Raw genomic sequence first — 24,380 nt, 5'->3', positions numbered from 1 at the left:
TGGTTATTCTAAGAAACCCCATTTCGGTGTACACAGTTTGAGACACCTTATGGAAATCTGATCCTACTTAAAAATACTTAAAGGTATGCCAAGTTAAGCCTGTTTGCCTTAAAACCATGGCAAACAAGAGCACTAGCTAATGTTTCAAAACATTACAGATTTTTAAGATGCTTAATCTGGATTAAAGAGGGAAATCTAGGATAATTTTGCATCACCATCCTCCTCTGCATGGTGCACCTGTCATTTGAGAGGGGCATGAACTACACAGGAAGAAAGATGGAAGATTTGCTTCTGAGTGCATTTCAGACCAATTTAGACCTCAGGTTAGGCCACTCTGCAAATGCAGTACAGCTTCTGCCTTCTTTGGAGGAAGCTTATTCCAGCTACTGGAGGAGACAGAAGACTGGACCAGTCTGAACATGGGTCTGTTCTTCTTTGGTGAGTCCTGTGAGCCTAAAGATACTTCGGTCCTATTGACTCCATGACAAGTTTCTGATGCAGTAAAGCAAAACTAGAGGAAAAGACATTTTTCCAAAGTGCTGGTATCTGCAAACAAGATGCCTCAAGAGACTAGAAAAGTGGGCTTTTCAGACCCACTGTCCCAGAAGCTGCTTGCCAGTGGGGAGTATGGCAATGTTCATCCTTCCACCAAAACGTGACCTGCTTTTCTCTCCACTGAGTCCCTTTTCCACCACTGCCAGGCCAAGGCTGATCAATTATAACCACATGCTGAGCAGGAACTTGAGGAAGGGAGGAGAATTCCCTGTTCCCTTTCTCCTCTTCTCTAACACCACACAGTGCATTTGTTTTCAGCAGCTCAAAATGGGCGTCCCATGTGCCCACATGTCTAGGACAGATCTTCTCATCTATTATCCAGGAACCAAGCTGTGGACATGGAAACAAATCAAACAGTCATAAAGTCATGGCTCCATAGAGCAGTGCTGAAATCTGCATTGATCTTAAACAACTTGAGCCATTTTGAGTAAATGGTACTGCGCACGGTCAATATGAGAGAAAGAATTGACTTTGTCCTTCATCCTGCACTGTCAGACTTCCCTATTGCCCCTGCCTAGCCCATCTGCCCAAGCTACAGCACGGCTTGCAGACTGGCTCCTCCGAGTCAAACGCATACTGTGTCTAAATTATGCAGCTGCAGAAAGCACATTGACTTTAGGAGGCAGAACACACGTAATATTCCCTGCATATTTTGTCGCAAAGATAACAGAGAGCAGTGCAATCAGTAAATGTGCAGATCCATTTTCTGTTGTAAGTAAATCCACAAAATACCTAATGGCAATAAGCAACTCTTTAGTGAACAGAAAGCACAGGAAACCTGCCTCAAGCCCATAATACCACTTAACAAAGCAACAGATGAATGGAAATTTAGTATCTCCCTCTTGTTGGCTGCAAAATGTTAGGGATACTCAGGCCATTCTCGCACAGTGCCGGAGGCAAACACCGCACTGTGCACTGTTCCCAGACAGAACAGAGACCTCTGTGCAGAACAGGATTCTCCTTGGTGGAGAAAACTCATCAGGAGCCTTTGGTTACTTGAGCCAGTAGAAAACACTGTTTTTTCTATTCGTACAGATGATAAGGACAGTCATGAATGAAAACCGCTGCAGTGCAAAACACACTGCGTAACTCAAATTACATTCAGTTGACCTGCAAGCGTCCTTCAAAGGAAGCTTGCCACTTACTGCCCGACTAGCACTCTCCCCATCCCACGCAGGAATAGCCAGGAAGCGAAAGACACACAGTACATCACTGCCCCAAGGACAGCAGCAGTCGCCTCCAGAGCAGGCTTCAGAGAAAACACAACTTTCCTGCCCACTAGGCACCGCACTGCACACTTACCAGCGGCAGTTCTAGCTCAGCAAATGCAAAAGACCTTGTTCTTCAGGAAGCTTTGATCCCAGAGGCAAGTGGTTTACTAGGGAAGTGCATTCTTCCTGCTGGGTAACTGCCGTGCCACTTCAAGCACTATTTGATTCTCAAACCGTTTTTCTTATTTCCTCAGCCCTCAATTTCCCCGTTAGCTCCGAAGAAAACACAGGCTGCATTTGTCAGCTTGTTTCAAGCAGGCAGGAGAAAGGGAAAACGGAAAGCAATAAACTGCAGTATGCTGCTCTGCTGGATAAATCAGGCACCAAACAAATCAGCAACAATTTTTTTTAGGAAACACTCCTGTCAATTATAATATACAACTTAAAAATGCTGCTGTTATTCAGCATAATTCCTGTGCTCAGAGGCCTCAGTAAAGACTTGTACTTCTCCACATTTCTGCCTAAATCCACATATCTCCATGGCATATTAAATGCACAGTCTTTCTGCACGGTCCAAACTACTGCTGGCTACACACCTTCAGAAGCAGCCGTTTTCAGCAGGCCCTTCATAAACCTCTTTTGCTGGCTAATAAACCTGTAAGAGGAAAAGGCTCGGGGCTCTAGTGTCTCAGAATCTTATAGGACATGCATATAAAAATCAACACAACTTAAAATTTGGCAAATTCAGTGGACTCTAGTAGAAAATTTTGAGTACAAGTTAACTCAGGACATTTGGAAATTACTCTGGGGAAAAAAAAACGTCCTTCCCTCTAAACTGGAAACTCCTTTTGTATCCCAGTTTTTTCTTGAATTTTGTGTCTTAGTAATGGCAAGCAAATAAGTTCTTGCCATATGGGCAAGCCCATACAAACCAAGGCGGAAACTTTATACTTAGGATACCTTGAGACAAAGAATCTGGTCAGAACCTCAGCTGTTATTAATTGACTTTCTTGATTATTGCTAGGTATCTTCACTACAATACACAAATTTTGTTCTGGCTAGACTGCTGGCCACACTACCACGCATTTCTTTTAACATTAAGGCAAAAACTGATCCACAGCGAAGCTGTAGTTCCCTGAACATTGCAAGGCAGCAGCAGACAGCCACTGCCGGAATAAGCAGCCCCCTGCCCCTCTGCTGCAGAGAGCCGTCCCTGCACCAGCATCACTGCAGCCCCAGCACAGGAAACGTGCAGCTGTGTGCTGAACCCGGTGGGAACTCCTCTGGGTTGAAACGCATCCGGCAGAACAGAAATGTTCTCTCTCAAATTCTTTTGCCTCTACATGCTGCTGCCAAGCCCCCTTACCCACGTCAGGGTTTGAGAAGCACCAGTGCAAGCTGTGTACACCCCTCGTCTCGGACTCAGCCGAGTCCTCAGTTTGGCATTCTCTACAGAAGACCCAGCTGCATACCATAAATCCTGGAAAGTATCTGCTTTCTTGCACAAAAATCCTATCTGTGGTCAGAAACTGAAAGGGTCTGGATCATATCTTGTTCCATGCTATCTGGGGGAAAAAGAAGAAAACAGCTAATTACGGCCTGCACCAACAAAACAAACCTACAGCCCATCTATAGCTTCTCATAACTCTTAAACCCACTAGTACGCTATAAACCATCACCAGCACAACTGTGCAGCACAGGAAGAGACACTAACGGGCTTAAGTGAATACGTGCATTTTTATACCTTTTCTGTTACCTGATCAGACTAAAATATTGACTCAGTGCTGGTGCTGCTTTTCCCCAGACAAGGAAGTCTGTCGGTACAGCAGAGTGAACTGAACTCAGATTCCATTTGAGCAGTGATGGCAGCACTTAATACCATCTTCTCTGGAAATGTTCTTGCCACTAAATATTAATAAAAACTTTATATTAGAGGTCGGTGGGGCTTGAAAAGAAAAATAATATGTATGGAAGGAGACAAGCAAAGCAAAAGAAACTGGGAAAGAATCATAACTAAGTGGTAAATGAAAGGAGTGATTTATCTGAAGAGGGTGTCAACAAACGTGCTGGTATATTTTCATGAGTGATAAATAAGCAGAAAAGGAGGAATAGGATAGATACTGAGAGAAAGCAGAGGGGAGAAAGAGGAGAAGTGCAGCAGGAGGAGAGAAAAAAGTGCCTTAGATAGCGAGGGGGCACTCTTCAGGACAGAACTAGTAGAAGAGTCACTTCCACGAGTGGGAGCCGTCACCTCTCTCACACCAAGTGCAGCTCTGCAACTTTCAAACCCTCCCAGTGCTGCTATATGCCAACCAGTGATAAATAACGAAGGCCTACACAAAAACCAGAAGGCACTCGCGCTGAAGCACTGCTGAGATTTTAAGGCACAACACTGGGACTAGGTAATAGCTGCGCCAAAACCCCTCGTCTGTCGTGTAGCTTGTCATATATTTTCAGCTGATTTGTCAAAAGCACTGCGTTTGGCTTAACGCCTAACAACCTCCCATTCCTCCCATTAAACGGAATCAGACCCGTGCCAGGAGCTCGTGCATTTCCATCCAGTGTCCTCGTGTTTCCGACGGGGCCTGACCAGCACTGACAGCACATTCAGGGCGTTACCCACAGGAACAACAAACTCCCCGAACAAACTCGTACAAACGTAACGCCAATGCGACCAAGTGCAAACTCAGAATAAGCCTCATGTCTTCCCTTCCCTCCTCTCCCATAAGCAGTGACTTTCTTCAGCAGGAAAGGTGAGGAAGGCACGCCAGGAAATGTGAACCCATGTCACTCATTATTTCTTATGATAAACTATTCAGAGACGTTAGGATATTTTTCAGAACTCTGCTGTAGATCCTGGTGCCAACAAAACCAAACATATGGCAAACCTGGGACTTGAGACCTGTGTATCAACGAAAAGCAATTTGCAGACTTGCTGCCTTAGTTTTCCCCCTTAAATGTCCCACATTCAGCATACTTTGTTTGGATTACTTTTGCAAAAGCTACAGGGGGAGGCACTGTTCTCACAAGCAATTTCTGGTTTTGGCACCCCAGCGAAAATATTTTCAAAGAACTCAACATTGAGAACGTGGGCGTTCCAGTCTTTGACACGATCGGGCAATCCGCTTAATGGGCCTCCACCCGGACACCTCCAAAGCTGGACAAATAGAACATATGGTCACTGCTAAAGGTTGCCCACAAAGAACGGTCTGCATGATTTATCTCCCAGTGCTCTTCCAGACCTAAGACAAATCACAACGGTAGTTTTCAGGCAACTTTTTTTTTTTTTAGCATTTGCCCTGAATACCTTCCTTGACAAGAAAATAATATTCTTCACCAGAGAGCATCTCACTTTTTCTTTCCCGTTCAAGACCATATAAATGGTACTGCATAGACATTTAACCATTCCCATTGCTCTTCTTTTCCAGACTAACAAATTAGGGTACAGAGAAATTAAATAAATTCATGAGGTCACCTAACAAGTCAAGACCAAAGCAAGAGATAGGACTACAGAGGCCTTTCTAATTGTTACACTGCGATTGAGAAAAATAACTTTGCTTAAAATCTGCTTAAGGAAGGAAATAGCTTCTAGCTAAAGGATTTGCATCTTGGCTTATATAAATGAATAAATCAGAGTCAGTGGATTTTACTTCTTCCTACATTTCACTGTTATCTTGGGTTTTATATTCAAATGACAGTGTTCTGACTAAGTTCAATGAAAAGCATTTTCGTTCTTCAGAACAATTACTTCATTTAAACTAGTGCTTCAGCTAACCAAAATGCTTTTTTTTTTTCCAGTGGGCAACTTCACTTGGAGACATTACTGATTTTCTGAAGGACTATTTAATGAAATTTAATAGAAGTGTCTTTGATTCATTCTTAATCAATTTGTAAATTTTTCATTTTTAGAAACATATTAGGAAAACCTTTAATTTCATATTTGCTTATTTATTTATTCAATTTAATTTCAGTCTTGCATTTAAGTACTGCTATACTCCTCAAAATATTAAAAATCATATAACCCAATTATTATTATTTAAAACCGTTGCATATTTAGAGCAAAATATTTCAGTTAACTCTAAAAAGTATTTGATATTCTAATTACAAGAACCTCTTGGAATGAAACCAGAATGTAAAGGGTCAGCTTACTGTAATTTTCAACTGTTAAATGAATTTTGAATTAGAATATAAGTAGCAGCTTCCAGTGAACTTTTCTCAGCAAAGTATCAACACCTGCAAAGGAGAAAAATGAATGAAAGTATTGTCATAGTCTTAAATACACCAGTAGAAATGTTCCACTCAATCACGAGAGAGAGAAACAAAAGATGCGAGAGCCTTTGATCACCCAAATGCAAAGCCAGATCACAGAAATGCTGACTTTATCTGAAGCACTAAGACTCAAGAGTTACTGTCTAGCTACCCACTACTGTTCCCACCGACAGGAAGTCACCCACCTGGGGTGGCACGCGGTTTTCCTCCTCCAGCTGTCTCACTCTTGCCTCCAGCTGCCTAACATAGGACAAGGTTGATTCTAAAATTAAAAAGAAAAAAACTCTCATTATCCACATAGATCTGCTTGTGTATACTAGTGTCAGAGCCTGTGCCACATGCTGACTTGTGCTCGCAGCAGCCTTCTTCTCTTAAAATTCCCTTGAACATGCAGCTCTGTTCCTCTCAAGGGCACTGCAAATAATGCTGGTACTAGAATTAATCCAGTTCTTTGTCACTTTTGATTCTAAACTACTGCACTTTAAAACAATATTTATAGTCCCTTCTCAGACAAAGGAAATCTTACAGAAAGGCAACACAGACTTGATTTCTTCTATCCCATACCCTAAGCTCTGTGAGCTTGGACAAGAGCAATGCATTCTTCTACAGGGTCACCACTTCAAAACTCAGAAAGAGAAGACTGTCTTCTGCTGACAGATGCAGCCAAAGAGGTCCCTCCACACCAGTAAGCGGAGGGCTGGTGCAGCACATGCAGACTTCCCATGCAAGCAGTGATCTAGCCTGCAGGGAATACCACAGCTAGCCAGCACGGAGGCACTAGTTGCTTCACTGATGTTAAAAGAAGGTTAGAGTTTCCTAACTTTGAAGAAAAACTGCAATACAGTGGATAAACAAAGCAGACAAGCCACAATAAGAGAGAAAGTCCTCCAAGATGAAAATACTTGGAGGCTGGAGGTATTGGGAGAAAAGTAGAACACTGTTTGCCTTGATCCTAGGCATTTACTTACGGCCACTGTTGGAGACAGGATGCTAGGCCAGACAGAAAGCCGGTGTGGAGCAGCAGGCTCTCCTGATGGCCGGAAAACAGAAGAACACGATTTCATGAGAATGCAAACATCACCTTGGTTCTGTTAACAACAACATTTTTTGCTTGGAAGACCAAGTGACGCTTCGTAAAACAGAAATATGTGCGTTTATCACAGTGTGCCTCTACCACTTAGATGTGCCTATGCTTGCAGGTCAGATTTAAAACAGATTTCCATGCTTATAAGGGCATTTAGGTGGAACTTGGACTTCCACATCAAAAACTCTAACCTTGAAAAAAATCTGCTTAAACACCATCTCCAAGCTCCTTGGTCACATCACATTTTAAACTGTAAAATTCGCCAGGGAACCTGTTACGCCTCTGGACTTGCCTAAAATGGCTCCAGCTTGACAGAGCAAAGGAGCTCCGAGTGGAGCTGGCACCTCAGGCAAACGTTCGACACGCCAAGCCTCAGGCTTGGTGGGAGAGGAAGGGACCGAGGCAGAGCGGATAGTCTTTCCCTTGCTTGTCGACCATGCAAAGAATTAATTGGAGACTAAGGTAAAAACAGAGCACAAAAGGGACAGCGAAGCTATCATCCTAAGAGTCTGGTCCTCAAAAGCAAGGCGGGGAAGAGACCTACTTCTGCATTTCAGAAGAGACAGAGCAGGCTGCGAGCAGACGGGTGCAGGACTACCTTCCCCCTCTGCCCTTCCTGGCAGCAGCCCCCGGGCCGGGCCCCCCTGCGCCGAGCGGGGGCTCAGCCTTCCCGTCGTTTCGGGCCACCGTGCCGAGACGCCCAACTAACTTCATAGACTGCAGACCGAGGGGAACAACATGCGGACCACAGGCGTCTCTTCTTCCGCCCTTCAATGGCGCTAGCCCTCGCCAGTAAATATCCCCGACAAATAATACCTCCCCGGCAGAAGGAAGCTGTGCCAGCGTCATTTCTAGTATTCACTTTTCTTCTAAATGCACCGACTCAGGCTCTCGTAATACACAGAAAATTGTGAAGATGCGAGCTCTACTAACACAGAACAATAAATATTTTAGACAGTAGTACATTTACGCAATCCTGTTGCATTACATACACTGGATTTCCCTGTGATCCTTCCTGCTGTTAGAACACCTGTATTCAGCACAGTAAAAGCGGAACCACTTGATTTTTACTTCACATTATATATATATATATAATATAAAATATAATAGAAATGTAATATATATATAAAACACACACACGTATTTGTGTTTTCATCACCAACTACCGTATCAGTAATTTCTTCAGACACCATAAGAGCTCTCTAGTTTGTGTCAACAAGCACAGCCCCCCCCAAGTAAAGGGCAGCTGGCACCAAGACCAGAGGCGTTAAATTGTCGCTGGCGTCAGGACCGTGGATGCTGACCCCAGTTTGAAACCTGCCTTTCTGAGTAAATCCTAGGTCATCTTCATTTCTTTATTCCAGATGTAACCGCTTCAGGAAAAGGGACTGCCTCGGGCTATGTGTCTGCATGCTGCCTGTCCCAGCAGAGCTGCGATGCTGCCTGGCCCCATACACAGGCAGCGAGTAAACCACCAGCCACCAAGGCAAGTTCCCTAAGGAGACGCCTGCGACCTGCCCCGGTTCAGCAGTCTGGCCTTGGCTAACAGCCGAGCAACGTCCCAGCTAATCCAGTGGTAACTCTCACGCTTTCGCAATGATTAATGTAGTGGGCATATCTACACTGCGAGTGTTGTAGTGCTCTACATACAGTACTGTACATGTGCATACGGTGAATGTATTTACACTGTACATGCTGACATCCGCTGTAAATCCACTGTTGCTGACATGGGTTTATTGTTTAATAAATTACGGGTCGGATTTTGAAAGGCAGCCAATGCCCGCTCTGTTCTCCTTGAAGTTACCAGGAAAAGTCTCTCTTGACTTCAGCGGAAAAGTTAGAGGAACACTCAGAATTTTTTTTAAATCCTAACTTACATGGAGATGTAAAAGCTTACAAAATGAGTATACACAAATGTAAATTGCTCAAACAATTCTTTAAATTTACCTCAGAAAATAATTTTGCAGTTTGCAGGTATTTCACTTCAAAGCCACAGCAGACATGAAAGCCAAGAGGAGCAGAGAGAGAGAACTGAGATTCATGACTCTCTTTGTTTCTTAAATCTGGACATAATGAATAACATTTGAGTCTTAACCTACACCTGAAGTATAACACACGGCAGCACAATGTTTCTTACAGCAAAAGGAGCTATATCTTGTAGCAGTAACTTATAAAACTTAAGTAACACGAATAATTAAGAGGCGATTAACAGAAATATTAAATAAATAATATGTTGCATTAAAACAGCATCACATTTAGGTTTTAAAACTCTTAACAGAGAGTGTAAGGAATAGTAAAGCACTTAGAGCAAATAATTTTTACCTTCACCAAATAATCTAACGGTTTAGTGTGTTTAAAGAAGTAACTACCATATACCCGGACTTTCAACATGACAGAATCTGAGAGGCTGTATACAGTTTTCTGTACTTAGAAGAGGAAGTACCATATCCTAACGCTACAGACATTCTTCCCAAACACCGGGTTTTCTTAAGGGCAACTTACAACAGCAGTTTTGTTAAATAAATAAGGATCCAAATTGCTACCTTTAGTCATGCTGAGCTCCCTTTACTCAGGACCTGATCGTGCACGTAAACTCAAGGTTGGCATTAAGAGCAAGTACAAAGCCTTGGCTGCGCACCACAGCTCACAGGACCAAAGCCCATCAGGACAAAACCCCATTTCCTCAAGAAATGCCCAATTCATTTCAGAAGTATCTCCCATCCAAACACTAACACACGCACCTAAGCGTGATCCTAAGTACCTGCGCGTTTAGGTACATCCAAGAAGCCATATCCCAGTGAAGAATAGTCTCTGTCATACTCCTGAGCCCTTTCACCGCCTAGATGAAAAAGAGCAGACGTCAGCATCTGCAATTGAAACTGAACGAATAGGATTTGCTTGTCCTACCTGGGAGCTATGATCAATGTATCTGCGGTTCAACCAGTCAGAACTCCTGAAAAGTTTCAGCCAAATTTTCCATGCAAAGTGCCAAAACTTTGTAAGTTCCAACACACTAGTCTGCCAAAACACTGCATAACCCAGACTTGCAAATCTTTCACTCCTTCAGCATAAACACCCTGTCAGGCGACAGACAGGTTTAGATGAATGCCATCAGAACCAAGGATTATAGTATTTCACTCCTGACCAAAATTAGGGTAATATATCACCAGAAACCTAGCCCTAGTGCACCAATGAACCCATAACAAACCAATAGTAATAGCTGTAAGCAACATTATTAATATCTGACACTAACTGCTGAATGTAAATATGCTGGACCTTCCATGCAATTTGATGCAACAGGAATGCATGCAGTGTGGGCACGTGGGTCCAAGTCACCTCTCTTTCACAAAGGAAGGAATTTGCATCACTAGATCGTGTAGACCCAGGAGAAATATCGAGGGCAGGGAACAGTCTGACAATGAATATTCTGCCTCAAAATAAACTGATGGTGACTTAATAGCCTACTCCCACCTCGCATAATCTGCTGCCAATAAGGCTATGAATGAATGAATGAAACTTCTGCACCAGAAGAGTAAGACACTTTCTGTGTGATATTGGGCACTGAAAAAACAAAGTTTGTCTAGTAAAGCTATATAGGAGAACAGAACTGAAGATTTCTATTTTCATTATGTAAATTGAACAGTTTATAGGACAAAGGTCTGTTTCATTTTCCATTATTGCAATTTATACTAAAACAAACAAACAAACAAGAGCTTTGCATGAAACACTCTTTGCAGGTTCTTTTTCAAGTGGGCTATGTTAAAAACATCTCCTGTTAATATTTTCAATATTGTTCCCCAGTAGCTCTAGAAAGATCTAAATTTTCAAGTACTTTTGCTCAAAGAAAAGGCTGTATATGAAGGGAGCAGACAACCTAGCTGAGTCACACTGGTTCCAAGTAAAAGTACAGAGTATTTGATGACAAATGTGAAATATATGTCCCAAAACCAGTGCTGTGCCACATACCTAAGGAACAACATAAGGAAATTTTTCAGAAAGCAGAAATACCAGTTTCCTTCTGTTTACCTTCTGTAGTGTAGTGAAGACATAATTACCCATGAAATTACCCCAAAAGGCTGGTTTGAATCTATGATTTTTTCTGAAATGCTTCCAAAATACCCAAACGCAGCAAGGCCCTAAATGAGAACTTCAACATCTCAAGAACATCAGTCTTTTGTGAGACTCTTACAGGTTATGTTTTGAGTTGCAGCTGATAATCAGAAGCGGAGAAAAACCTATCTAAAAAGTTGAAGTAGTCTCAGAGGAAAGGGGTGGAAGGAATAGAGATTTGCAGAAAGATCTTTCAAATACCAATTCAATTTTTTAGACAGCAGTGGATTTTGTGTGCACGATGATCTTCAACAGGCAAAACGGTACAGTAGTGGTCATCCTTTTAAGGTACAACCTAAACCAATATTCTCAAAGATTTCTCGGCCATCTGAAAGACATATGGGCTTTTTTTCCATTTTTGCAATGTTACAGATATTTCTTCTACTTTAAAAAACAACAAACGTTTAAGTCAAATTAAGCTCTAAAAAAAATTACCTTCTGATAACAACCACATGCTAAATGGCAGTTGTACAGACACTGCAGTAAGAGATTACTCACATCTGCAAGTAGAAAGCATTTATCAAAATTAGAGTCTTATAAACCATCATACATAAACCTATAGAAAAATCAATGCCCATGGCTTATATTAGCAAGGAGCAATGAATTATTACTTATCCAGCACATAACAGAAGCTTGCTTTTCCTGTAAAAATTCAAAGCCCTTCAAACCATATCCAAAGCCCTTAGAAGTCAGTGAAGGCTTCTCACTGACTTCCATGAGCTTCGGCTGACACCCACAGTCTGTCCTTAATCTTGGCAGCAAATTCTATCACTTCTTTCGGAGAAAATCCAGTGGTTGCTTTAAGTGTGTCTAATCCATGAGGACAAAACTTTAATGAGTTTCTAAATTTATATCTTTAGAAGCAAAAAAAAAAAAAAATATATATATATATAATAAAAAAACCTGTGACCTAGAATCTATTCCAAACCACTGCTCTTTTCACTGGCTCTGCTCACTCTCCCGAGCCAAAGTCGCTAGATCAAATTCATCTCACACACCTGGGCTAATGGACAGAAAATATACTGTAACTCTCTTGCCACATAGAAATAAGGTTTTTACCTTATCCCTCAAAAACAGCAAAGGGCTTGAGCTCTGCAGACCCATTATCACCTCAGGGAAGCTATCACCACATCTGGCTGCAGATGGAAGTCAGCGAATAGCTACTTACATTAATCATCATCATATGATTTGACATACAGCTTGCTAACTCGGTGTGCGCATGCATGTGCAGGTGTATATATATAAATGTGTGTATTAATATCTATATTATAATTAATCTGCACTGTGATCACTTCCCAGCACTAGGGGAGGCAAGGTTTCACCTTCCAATGAATAAACACATTTTTAACCAATTAGGCAAGCATGGGAATGGTTATTTCCTGTCTGTCCGAGCAAATGAAAACCATTCAGGACATCCACAAGATAAATTATCCTTTCCACACTGGGAGATGGCAACAAAATTGCTTTGTGAGTTGAATGACTAAGCCCTTTCCTGATAAACTTAAGGGAGTAAACAATTAAGCCCAATAAATAAGCACTAAAACACTGGGAACATAAACTATTTCACAGCGATTCATAGTTTAAGCTAGTTCCATCAACCCGTGGGCTGTACGGTTACAAATGACTAGCTATGTCTCATTCCAACTGACTCCTTATTTCCTTTTACTTAGTAGCTTTTAAATGAAAGCGATTTTCTCTTAGAATGACTTAAATGGCAGAATGCTTAAAAAGTGTATTTTATTAATTACATTTTTCAGAAAACTGCCTTGATTTGGCAGAAAAAATATTATCTGCAATTTATTAAGCTTGACTCTACAGTTCATTGGCCATCTGAAGTTGCCTGTTTCTCTCTCCGTTAACTACAGAGGGAGCCTTGGGTGACTAAGCTCCCAGCTTTCGCAGTCGGGAATGGGAAGATAGATGGGAGGAATACAGCCTTCAATTCATCAGACTTGCCAGAAAGATTCAGAGACACCAGTCACTACTGAGCCATTACTCTTCCCCAGGCTTAAAAAGCATAAAAGAAGATTTCTAGGGTCTGGAAAAAAAAATTGGAAAACTGAAGCTATATTTGAACTGAAATGTATTTGTCCAATTGCCTTCCGAATTCCCTGCCTCCATAAATTCTTGTTCAGCAAAGGACCACAGACAAAACATTTCACGTGGATTACTTTAGTTTTTACCAACCTGATGTGTGACTTCAGCTAGGGTTACTGGGATGCCTGTCTTAACTATGGAGACCACATAATAAACCTAAGCGTTCAGCATTCCCCTCGACTCTTTTGGTTTTCCAACAGAGAAAAATAATGTCATGTAAAGTGGTGGTGTTACACATTTGATGATTGGATGCTCACTAATGTAACACCCTGCTTAGTGAATAAAAATACGTATTTGTGTCTGAAATGCCATTTTCCACAATCACTAAACCATATGTTTGATGGAAGTTAAACTTTTTTTTTTTTTTAGGGCAAGGGCTATACTTCAAATTTTCTGCAACTCTACAACCATACATGAAATATTTGTTCCCAAAAAGTATGTCCACATAAAGAATCACCGCAAGTAACATTTGGGTTAGACATTCACCAGACCTTTATAAGGGTAACAGCAAAGCAATGATATAGACAGCCTGAGGAGACTGTGAAATCTTCAGCATTGGAGATCTGAAGAAAAGGTTGGAGAAATATTTGCCAGGAATAGCTGAGACAGAGTTGGTTCTGCCTTAGTCAGGTAGATGAGCCAAGGGACCTCCGAGAGTCTCTTCCACATGAATCTTCTACGGTTTTGTTTGTGTGTATGTGGGTGCCTGACAGCAATGACATCATTTCCAGATGAGAGATATTAGTTTTAGGAAAAACAAGAATTCAAAGAAATGAGGCATTGAGTAGGCCTTTGGGAACAGTAACAGGCTTATCCTTGATACTCACTGTCCATCCTGAAGGTGGTTTAATAAAGGGCAGGATATTGCACATCACAAAATGAAAGAGAGAGAACGCATAAGAACTTCTTGTGTTCCACTGGGTTGGTTTATAATTTGGCAGGTCTCTAATTTAAAGGAATTGAACAGTACTTTCTAGGCAGACTTTATCAACCTGAAAACAATAATACCCTACTCTAGTACCTAGGGTTTATTACATTTCTAGCAAAACGACAAATGAGAGCAAACAGGAACCTTTCACTCGTTTCCACCCAAGAACTTAAATTCCTTCACTGACCCATTTTCACAGTCTACAGGAAACTACAGAGCAAAGTCTTTTACTTAGTCCCATTTTTATTTAATTTTTAAATACATTTTATTTACCTTAAAGTGAATAAACCAAAGCTGGTAAACAGCTGGGCGAGGGGGCCAATGTATGGAAAGAGGAAGATAATTTACTGTGTTTAGTTATACATACACAGTGTAAAAATTACATAAAAATATGTGAACAATGAACTATGTATTTATGATCACACCGATCGTTAGAGTTGCTTGGTGTAGCTCTCCCTGCATCCCTTTTTTACTGTTTTTCTAGTGTTTATCGTCTTTGTGGAAAAGACAACATTCCTTTGTGTTTCGACAGTGCTAGACGCTTTGGGGATGCCACCACAATCTAGCTAATATCTGTCCCCTTAGAACTCACTGGCTGACACCTACAAGGCTCATTGAGTAAAAGAGAGCAGGAAAGGCCAAAACAAAGCAGCAGAAGTGCAGCAACGAACACTTGCCGCAGCAGAGGAAAAAGTACAAATCTGACTAATTCAGTCTTCTGTGTTCGTAAGCAGATTCGGATATTGCTCTCAAGGCTTGACCTGGAATAACTTATGACTCCATCAGAAAAAGAGCGTGTACCAGGACTGCAGATGACATAGGTCAAGAAGATGTAATTTGATGTTATCACACCCTTTGACTCATAATGGTGATAAAATAGTTACTATTGAAGTTTTGACCTTTTCCCATCTGGTGCCAGGCAGAATCCTAGGAGGAAAACCCTGTCTTTTGTAAAAAAAAAAAAAAAAAAAAAAAAAAAAAAAAAAAAAAAGGTTGTAGAGGAGAGACAGAGGGGAGATTTTGTCTCACAAAAATATTAAGAAGAAATTAAAATAAGAGTATACTAGACATCTGAAAAAAAAGGGATTTTTCCATCTCGGCATACTCTCTGGGCAAAAAGCTTTGGGAAACCTCTATTCCACTGTTGTCCTGCCAAGGCAGCTACGGAAATATAGACTGGTTCTTACTGAATTCAGCAGCAGGCCCAGTGGTAAAGCAGGGGAGCTTGCAACTTAAATCCTGCTCTATCTCCTGGCAGCATAAATCGTACTGGCTTTTGCTCAGCCACCAAATAAGAAATTGGTGCCTCCTTCAATACTTCACCACTTATCCTCTTTCCTAGCCAGCTTGCGTTCAGTACAAAGAGTCCAAAGGCAGCTGACAAGTGACACTGCTTCCTCTTCCAGCTCCAGCATCTGCCTTGCCCTTCTGGGCCGTGCACCAGGATGGTCTTGAGAGCAGGAGCTGGCAGTGTTTGAATCTACCCCTTCAGCCCTGGTCAGTAGCACTGTCCAGCGCTGTTACTGCTGTCCTTGCAGATGCCAGATGCGACACCACCGCATCGCTGGGGTGCAGAACTGGCGGGGGCAGGGACTAAAACCTCCAACCAAACACCTACTGCACTCTGCCCTTCTTCCTTTTTGGTCCTCCAACTTTTGTCCCGTTTGATCCTGCTGAATGCATAATAAGTAAATAATGCCTTTCTCCCATTTGCAGATACTGCTAGAGGGCTTCTCCCTTGTCCTTGTTTCATGTTGATTTTTATTCAGTCACATTTTCATATAAAAATGTGCACATCTGTAGGATTTAATCCATATGGTGTTATTTCTGTACATATAGCCTAAACAACATTTCTGCTTGCAAATTCCCTTAATTATAACCATCCACTAGCACTAAAATAAGCCACAGTACCTAATGCTCTTAGTCTTCAGTCACAACATGCTCAGTATGAGCTCACTTTGTGTGCAGACCAAATGATCCAGACCAGCTCGCTCTATACTGCATATACAGGCAGACTCTTCTGCACTTAGGGCTCCTCACCAGGTGAGCAAGTTTCTGTGCACGACAGTAATTGATTCAAAAAACAGGTAATACAAACAATTGGTGGAATAGCACTTCAGGACGAAATGAAGATCCAGAATAAAAGACTACATACAGCCTTGAAGTGGACAAACTAACTTGCTGTTTCAGGGACACACGAATTATCACACTGAAGATCTGAAGTCAGTCTAGCTCTATCAGTGATTGGATCAAGATGCTGCAGAGCAACAGGCAAACACTCCACCACAGGCTCATGCAAGTTAATTTGCCCCTGTCCGTAGGGAGCATATCTTGTTCTTTACTGGACAGAAGCAAACAAAATCCTGAAATACAGTTATTCTAGAGCAAAGTTTATTCCATTTAATTATGACGACACCGGACATTCCTAATATCCACGTCCGAGTCTTTTTTCAAATATAACTACATTAAGCATTGACAACTTTTTTGGGTAGTAAATTTTATTTATATATTTAAACAGATGTAGATTGCTTTCATTGATTTTGAATTTCCTGGTTTTGAATTTCATGGAGTATCTCTTTTCTATGAGAGAAGCAGAAAAAAGCTCCAAACTGTATTCTGCAGTTATTCATGCTTTACATATTTTCAATCTATTTTCTCTTCTTCCTCTCCTCAAAGATTAAAAATCTTTTCTCAATTGCCCTTCACTGAATCTTTTCCATGAGACAGAGATGACCAGAACTTGACATACTATTTAAGATAAGACTTATACAGAATATACATGTATTATCATATTCTCCATAGCATTCAAGGTCCCACGCAAGCTAGCATCGCCTTCACGTTTTCTAACCAATGCCACACGAGAATATGACCTCATTCAGCTGGAATGCCCAGGTTCAATAGCAGTATTGATGATGCCATGACTTTAGAGCTATGAAAAGTATCTTAGTTATTTCACATCCCTGTTAAAATTATCCTAGCTGGACAGTATGGCTGTCATATTCAGGCCACATAGAGTGGCCTTGTGCTCTTTAGTCTCAAGAATCCAAATAAACGCCAGCCTCTCTCCCTAGCCTGCATAATACCTTTCTTAGGCACAGGTTTCCATCACTCTTTACAGGATATGCAGTCCTGGAACAACACAACTCCCATTTAAGCCACTACAGTAGTTTAAGTTCACCATATACAGAATTTATCGCTCTGAAGACAAGTTGTATCCTTGGTCTTTTTAGTGATCTATCACTGAACTGTGATGAGAACATTAAAGATGCAATCATTTCCCACACTTGATATCCTATAAGAAACAAGTGCACCAAATTTCAAGATTTTAAATTAATGCGAATGTGTAAATGATTCATATCAGTCATCTTGGTAAACATGTCTAGTGTATGGCATCTGGTGTTAACCATTTCTCCTATCATCAAGCTCCAACATGTAACTAGCTAGCTAGAGTCATTGATCCAACACTGTCAACCCTAGCTTCTCACAGAAAGAAAACAGTAACATATAACGCTTTAGGTGGCAGGGGTATCCACAGCTTCCCCACGAGCAAGCAATTCACACCACCAATGAAAGTATCATGTATGTCATTAAAAATGGAAAAGGGTTAACTAGCACTAGCAAGACAAATCCCAAGATGAAATGGTTTTCAATATGTTGCTTGATACAATATGATGACTTTGCATCAAATTTTTGCAGAAAAATTTATTATATTCAAGCAAGCTGATCATGAATAAGTTTGTTTTGCTGTGGAATTTTCCCAGGCATGACTCACATATTAAGCAAACACTATCCACAATGTGTTTTTACTCCTAAAGGCATTTGAATCTTTTTTCTAAAAAGAGACAGAAGGACAAATATTTGAGACTTCCTCCAGGGGCAATCTTTGTTCAATTGCTACTTTTCCACTGGCTTTTACTTGCTGTACTCACACCTTCATTGTGAATTCTGCAGAGGTTCCCTCTGTTCTCTTTCACATGTCATTCTCTTTTCAGGTGCCCACCATTGATCTAAAGACAGCTTTTCTTATTTGGTAAAAGGGCAACTCGAGGCAGAGCAACAGTTTAACATTTTCGGTTCCAGTCCTGTTCTGTAGTCAATTTAATCTCATCACCTGCTTCACGCTCCTTTCATTCCTCTTGTTCAGAAACCCATAGACACATGGCAAGAGCTATCCAGAGGCAGAGTGAAACGGCATGCAGCAGGGGCTTAGAGCTGAACTAAGAAAAATTAATTCCAACAAAGGTCAAGTTTTTCACCAGAGGTAACAGAGGGTTCAGTATTGTACTAAAGCGCCCCAAACAAAAGAGCAGCACTTTCTGCATGGGCACTTACAGTACAAACACCTGATCTCCAGGTGACAGACACTGGTCGAATCCAGGCAAGGAGTAGTATTCCTCCTCAGGTGCTCTTTGCAGTTTTATAGTCAAGGTCCCAAAAGGCAACCGGTCACTAAGAGCCAGTGCCAGCGAGGAATCAAGTACTTCACACTCACCTGCGAGGTCAGTACTTTGGTGGTAGTGGGGTCTTCTCTGTTGGAATTTGTAGATATTACACCAGTTGTTCCTGCTGACAGTCCGCAGAACTGGTACAGCAAGAACCAGCGACCGCAGGGAGCATACGCAGGTGCCAGGTGGGAGACCTGCTCTTCCAGTCCCCAGGCCAGCCTTACTAGTGACAATCAGAAGGCAGAATGAGGAACTTAAAGAAAAGGAGATAAATGCCTTACATTCACATTGACCAGGTCTCCTTTCCTTTGACCTAACATGGTCCAAAATGAGAGTAAGGACCATCCTGACAGCAAGGGCATGAAAGTTCAGGTAGCCACCTGTGCTACACACACTTTCAGGTGTAAATCAAAGGCAGAGTAACATAGAGGCAGTTCTAACTAAGAGATGGGTCCTGCTGTTTTACCCTACTACAATGTCTGCATCGTGCCTTCCCCTGTTTTGAAGGGAACAGATAACTTCCCGTCAGGATACCCAGGAAGGCTGAGCTACATCCATACGTGCAGAGCTCGAAGCCCTCCTGCCAGCCTGGCTGCCACTGCACCCCGGAAGGCTCAGTCGCCGAGCCAGCTCACACCAGCGGCATTGCACAGCCCTCCTAGTCAGTCTTCTGCTGCAGTAACCATCAGAAGCTCCACAGGACAAGGACGGGGGCCCTGCTGAATCAGAAAACAGCTCTATCTTGCCAGTACCTTCTCCTCTAGGTAACCGCAGATTTTGGCTGCCTGCAGACCACCTGGGAGAAGGTAAGCTGTGTTTCTGTGCTGTATAGCACAAAAGAGCTTTCACAGAGACAGTATTTTCCTGCTCAGATGTCCCCTCGGTTGAGAGAGGTTTCTAGCAACCCACCTATCCCACTATCTGGAAAATGTTGGATGTCCTATTTTAACCCAACAGAGATGCTTCTTGCCTTGTCTAAAGTTTTCCTTCATCATTCCTAGGAGATGCTGGAAAGCCTGCTGTCTTCTAGTAAGCTTTAAACCTTTAAGGCACAATACTGAAAGTTAATGGTGTTAAATTACAAGACGAATAAAAATAGCAGCTGATAAAAATCCCTGTAAAAGTGAAATACAGCTTACTCTTCTTGCAACTTCACATGCAGCTTACATTTCTTCATAAAGCCTCAGAAAAGGTCAGGAGACAGACTATCTATCAGGAACCATCAAGCTAGATTTTCAAGTCAGGCTAAAAAGATCCCAAGGGAGCTGTTCGCTTATAACTAAGGTTACCCATGAAGTAGGGTTTGGAGCTTAATTTCCTTATCTTTGAACCCCAAAGCAGAATGTTCAAAATCAGAAAACTCTGTTCACAATTTAATTCACCTTATTTTTAAAGTCCTTCTGCAGCATTGATCAGCTTGCATTTGCTATCAGGCCTTCGTTGTGCAGACGACTATAAAATACACACGTGGCCCTTTGCAGGCTGTCAGCTCATTAAGGAGAGAGCGTTAAAAGCTACAGCACTGTTGGGACACCCTCCAAACTATACGTTTGGACGTGTCATTAAGCACTTGCAGAACAGCTAAGAGATGACTGAATTGGTCTACATGTACAAATACCTTTTTGCATAGGCTTCTACAGACAAGGTAGACAAGCAAGAGTTTGGAGCCAGCCATGAATACCAGGTGCCATGGCAATAGAATGAAGTGGTTAAAAAAGCATTAGAAATATTGCGATATTTGCTTTATGGCAGTGGTCTGGAACCAAACCCACAATATCTCTGAGGTATGCCTGCAGTCATATTCATATTCAAGCAAGTCCATGTTAGGTACATGGAATTCCGACCCCCCCCCCCCCCAAAAAAAAGCAGCTCCGTAGCGGTCTGTGCTTAGCCTGAGGTTAAGGGAGGTATACTATTCACTGCAATGACAGAAGAGTTACCTCCATGCTGTATCTAGCTCTGAATACATCATGGCTCATCATTTTCTTCCCTCCTCACTACAATGTCTTCACATTTTTAAAACTCTTTCATGAAGAATAGGGAAAAAATGAAAACAGCAAGAAAGATGTATTAATACAAGTAACCAAAAAGCCTCCCTTTTCTGGCTATTACTAAATTGGATTAAATGATCTCCTGCAATCAGAGCCACCTCTTACTGGAAAAAGGAGAAATGAAGAAATGGTTCTGAGATGAGAACTGACCTTAAGAAATATATCATTATTGCCTTCTTTCTCCAAAATGTTAAACATAGTCAAGTCTGTCTTGATTTCATCAAGATACTCCCTAGGCAAGAGAAAAGATTCCAGAAATACTACAAACACTACGACTATTTGCACTGCAACATATTCCCAGACACTTTCCTTGGGATCTATTCCTTCTGACATGACATTCAGAACATCACTAAAGCTCAGTATCAGGCCGTGTCAGTCAGCATCTGGCGTTGCAGCAATTATTGAGTTACTGGGATTGAAAGCCTTTCCCTGACTAATCCACATGGACTGAGGGTACTCAGCAGGAGAATTTGACTTCTGAAGACAACACTGATCTTTCTACACTTCAGCACAGGATGTGTTTCTAGGTCCTGCACGTTTAGCATAACTCAAACCAGCCACAGTAGGAATTTCAAGGAGTAGATTATTAAAGCACTGGCATTCTGCAACTGCTATTTACTTTCAGAATACCTGCTATTAATGTCTTCTGTCTAAACAAACATCACCATCACTGCTCCCAGTGCTTCCCAGTTTTCTCCCCTCTTCTTGATCACACTACAATTTCCTTAAAGCTTGACTATAAGTCTTCTTATCATTTTAACTAGTCATTGCATTGTGTGTAAGGAATACTGAGCATCAACTAGATCTTGCACTTTTTCTTTATTCTCCTGCTCTTCTCAGGCTTTTATGATTCCTGCTGGCATTGCTTGCCTAGGAGATCTCAGATCTGGAAAAGGATTTTGTTTCGGTTTCTCTAAGAAAATGGAAAAAAGAAAGAAAGAAAGAAAAGAAATATCCCATCAAATCAATTGCCTTACTTAACTCACATTAATCAGTCAAATGTTTTGGGGTGCTTTCTTTGCAAGAGCTCTAGTTTTTTTTCTTTCTAGATCAAGAAGAACCAATGCTTCCTCTAAACTGCGTGTCAGCCTAAGCAGGTGTAGAGACAATGCGACTTCATCCACACTGATGGATTTGGTCCTACTTTGTTTTGGACTTCCAGTACAAGACAGACATTGACAAACTGGAGCGAATCCAGGGGAGGGCCACCAGAATGGTCACGGGGCTGGAACACATGGCATATGAAGGAAGCGGGGTTGTTCAGTCTGCAGAAGAGAAGGCAAAGGGGGTCTTACTGCTGTCTATGACTACCTAACAGGTGGTTATGGAGAAGATGGAGTCAGACTCTTCTCAGATGCACAGGGAAAGAATAAAAGGTTCCGAGCACAAGGTGCATCAAGGGAAATTCTGATGAGCTATTAGGAAACAAAATTCACAATGAGGGTGATCAAATGCTTGGCCAGGTTACCCAGACAGGCATGCAATCTCCACCCTTGGAGATACTCGGAGCACAACTGCACGAGGCCCTGAGCACCCTGAGCTAAGCTGGTCCTGCTTTCAGCAGGAGGTTGGACTAGAAACCTCCAAAGGTTCCACCAAGCTTAAATTAGTCTGTGTTTTTACGATTCCACCCTGATATCACTGAATCAGAAGAGGCCCATTTTCCAGGCTACTTGATTCCTCCAGACAGTTCACTTCTCTCTACAATGAAAACTCACAACTAGTACAATATTTGAGTATAATAGGCAGCTTGTAACTGGCACCTCACATTTAACCTTTCCTTTCCTCTCATACCAAGCAGGGTGATGCAGTCCTCTGCTCTGTTCCTGAGAATGATCAGGAAACATTAATCTCAAGAATGCTAATAAGCTCTTCTCTGTCAGTAACAAAGGACGTGGGAGGCATGGACCTTCTACTGTAAGGATCCAGGGCCTAGCGATCCGTGTTCAGGAATAAATCATCAGTGATTGTAAGGAAGCCAAGATCACATATGCTCTGCAAATGAACTAGGGCTAAATTTTGTCGTGCGCATCAACAGCGTTCACACAGGAAGAAGCTCATCCATGCCTGCTGCCTTCTGACAAACGCAAAACAAGATCGCAGAAGAGGAAGAACAAGCTTGTAGGTAAAGCTCCCAACCAGCTCCATGGAAAACACGATTCACTTGCAGCCCTGCCACAGGCCTTAGCCTGCAGCACTACCAACAAGATTGCCTGGTTACAGGGAAATTGGAAAAGGTCTCTCCTAGGCTCTGCTTGTCAGTGGGAAGCAGGTACCTAATTCTCAAAACTCACACTCACTTTCTCTGTACATCCTCAGCATTAGCTGCCACCCATCACCATCAGCGTATCTTCCACATAATAGGAGCAGAGATTCCACAGGGTTCAGGCACTCCACAAATCCGAAGGATCAGAATGCTGCCTGGGGCAATTTGCAGCCAGAAATCTATCCCTCACAGGTACTTACACCTAAACCAGGGCTGCAAATGCTCAAATGTGGCATTGTTCTGACCATGTAATTCAAAGCCCAAAAAAGTTTAACATTGCCTCGTTTTGTCATTTGAGGGTTTGAGCTACAACATTCTCCTGTCTTTTATTTCTCATTTTCTCACCCCGATGCTTAAGAAAGAAGTTAAACACTCATTTCAATTCATTTTCCTACCCTTTGAGGAATAACAAATAGAATTTGAATATGCAAAAAGCAAACAAAAAAACGCATAGCTTCATCCCACTCTAGCAAGTACTTTATTAATATTGAGAAGCTCATCAATCTGAATTTATTTGGAATCCACGAGTCACAGTCACTAGTAAAATGACCTAGAGACTACAGTGATAACTCCCTTGCATTTCAACACAAAAGAAAACCTTCCACAATACACAATGTGAGCAAAACTTTTGGCTGAATATCATCATTTTCCTGTTTGCTTCAGCTACTACTTCAAGTGATGCTGCTGCTATTTTTCAGTGCACTGTCCCTAAGTAAATGGCTGCGCACACCATATAAGATAAAATTAAACAACAACAAAATATATATATATACACACACACATATATGTTTTCCACATTCATAGTCTTTTCAGGCCAGTACATTCTCTGAAGATAATGAACTATCCTGACATATTCTGGAACTCTTCTCCCTGTCCTCTGTAGCAATGGGAGAATGGAACCATTCATCAACATGACACAGCATGGCTTCCAAATATTGAGACATCTCGATACAGTCAGCTGAGTAATATCGCTTTCTGTATCTCTGCTGTTGCTTTCAAAAATGATCTAGTAACAACCAGGGAAAGACAAAGCTGTGATAACTTTCCACAGGCCAGGTGAAAGCACACACCAGACCAGGTAAGGCACAATTATTCTGAGCTTCGTCTTCTAGCTCCCTAGGGAAAAGTTTTAGGGCTGCTTTCTTCTCACATGACTTTGCTGAATGCACCATTTCTGACAACAACACATCCTAAGTACTTTCTTTCTCCACCACATTTTTGCCATTCCCTTGTCTATTCAACCAGGAAACACTAAAGCAAATCATATAGTACAAAGTACATATTCGACATAAAGTGCAATATATCTTAACGTATGCATCAAAACTAAATGCTGCCTTTGGATGCAAGCATAAAGCTTCTGCAAG

This window comes from Apteryx mantelli, unplaced genomic scaffold (assembly GCF_036417845.1).
Source record: "Apteryx mantelli isolate bAptMan1 unplaced genomic scaffold, bAptMan1.hap1 HAP1_SCAFFOLD_71, whole genome shotgun sequence".
NCBI classification, from domain to species: domain Eukaryota; kingdom Metazoa; phylum Chordata; class Aves; order Apterygiformes; family Apterygidae; genus Apteryx; species Apteryx mantelli.
Note: the sequence above shows the minus strand (reverse complement) of the source record.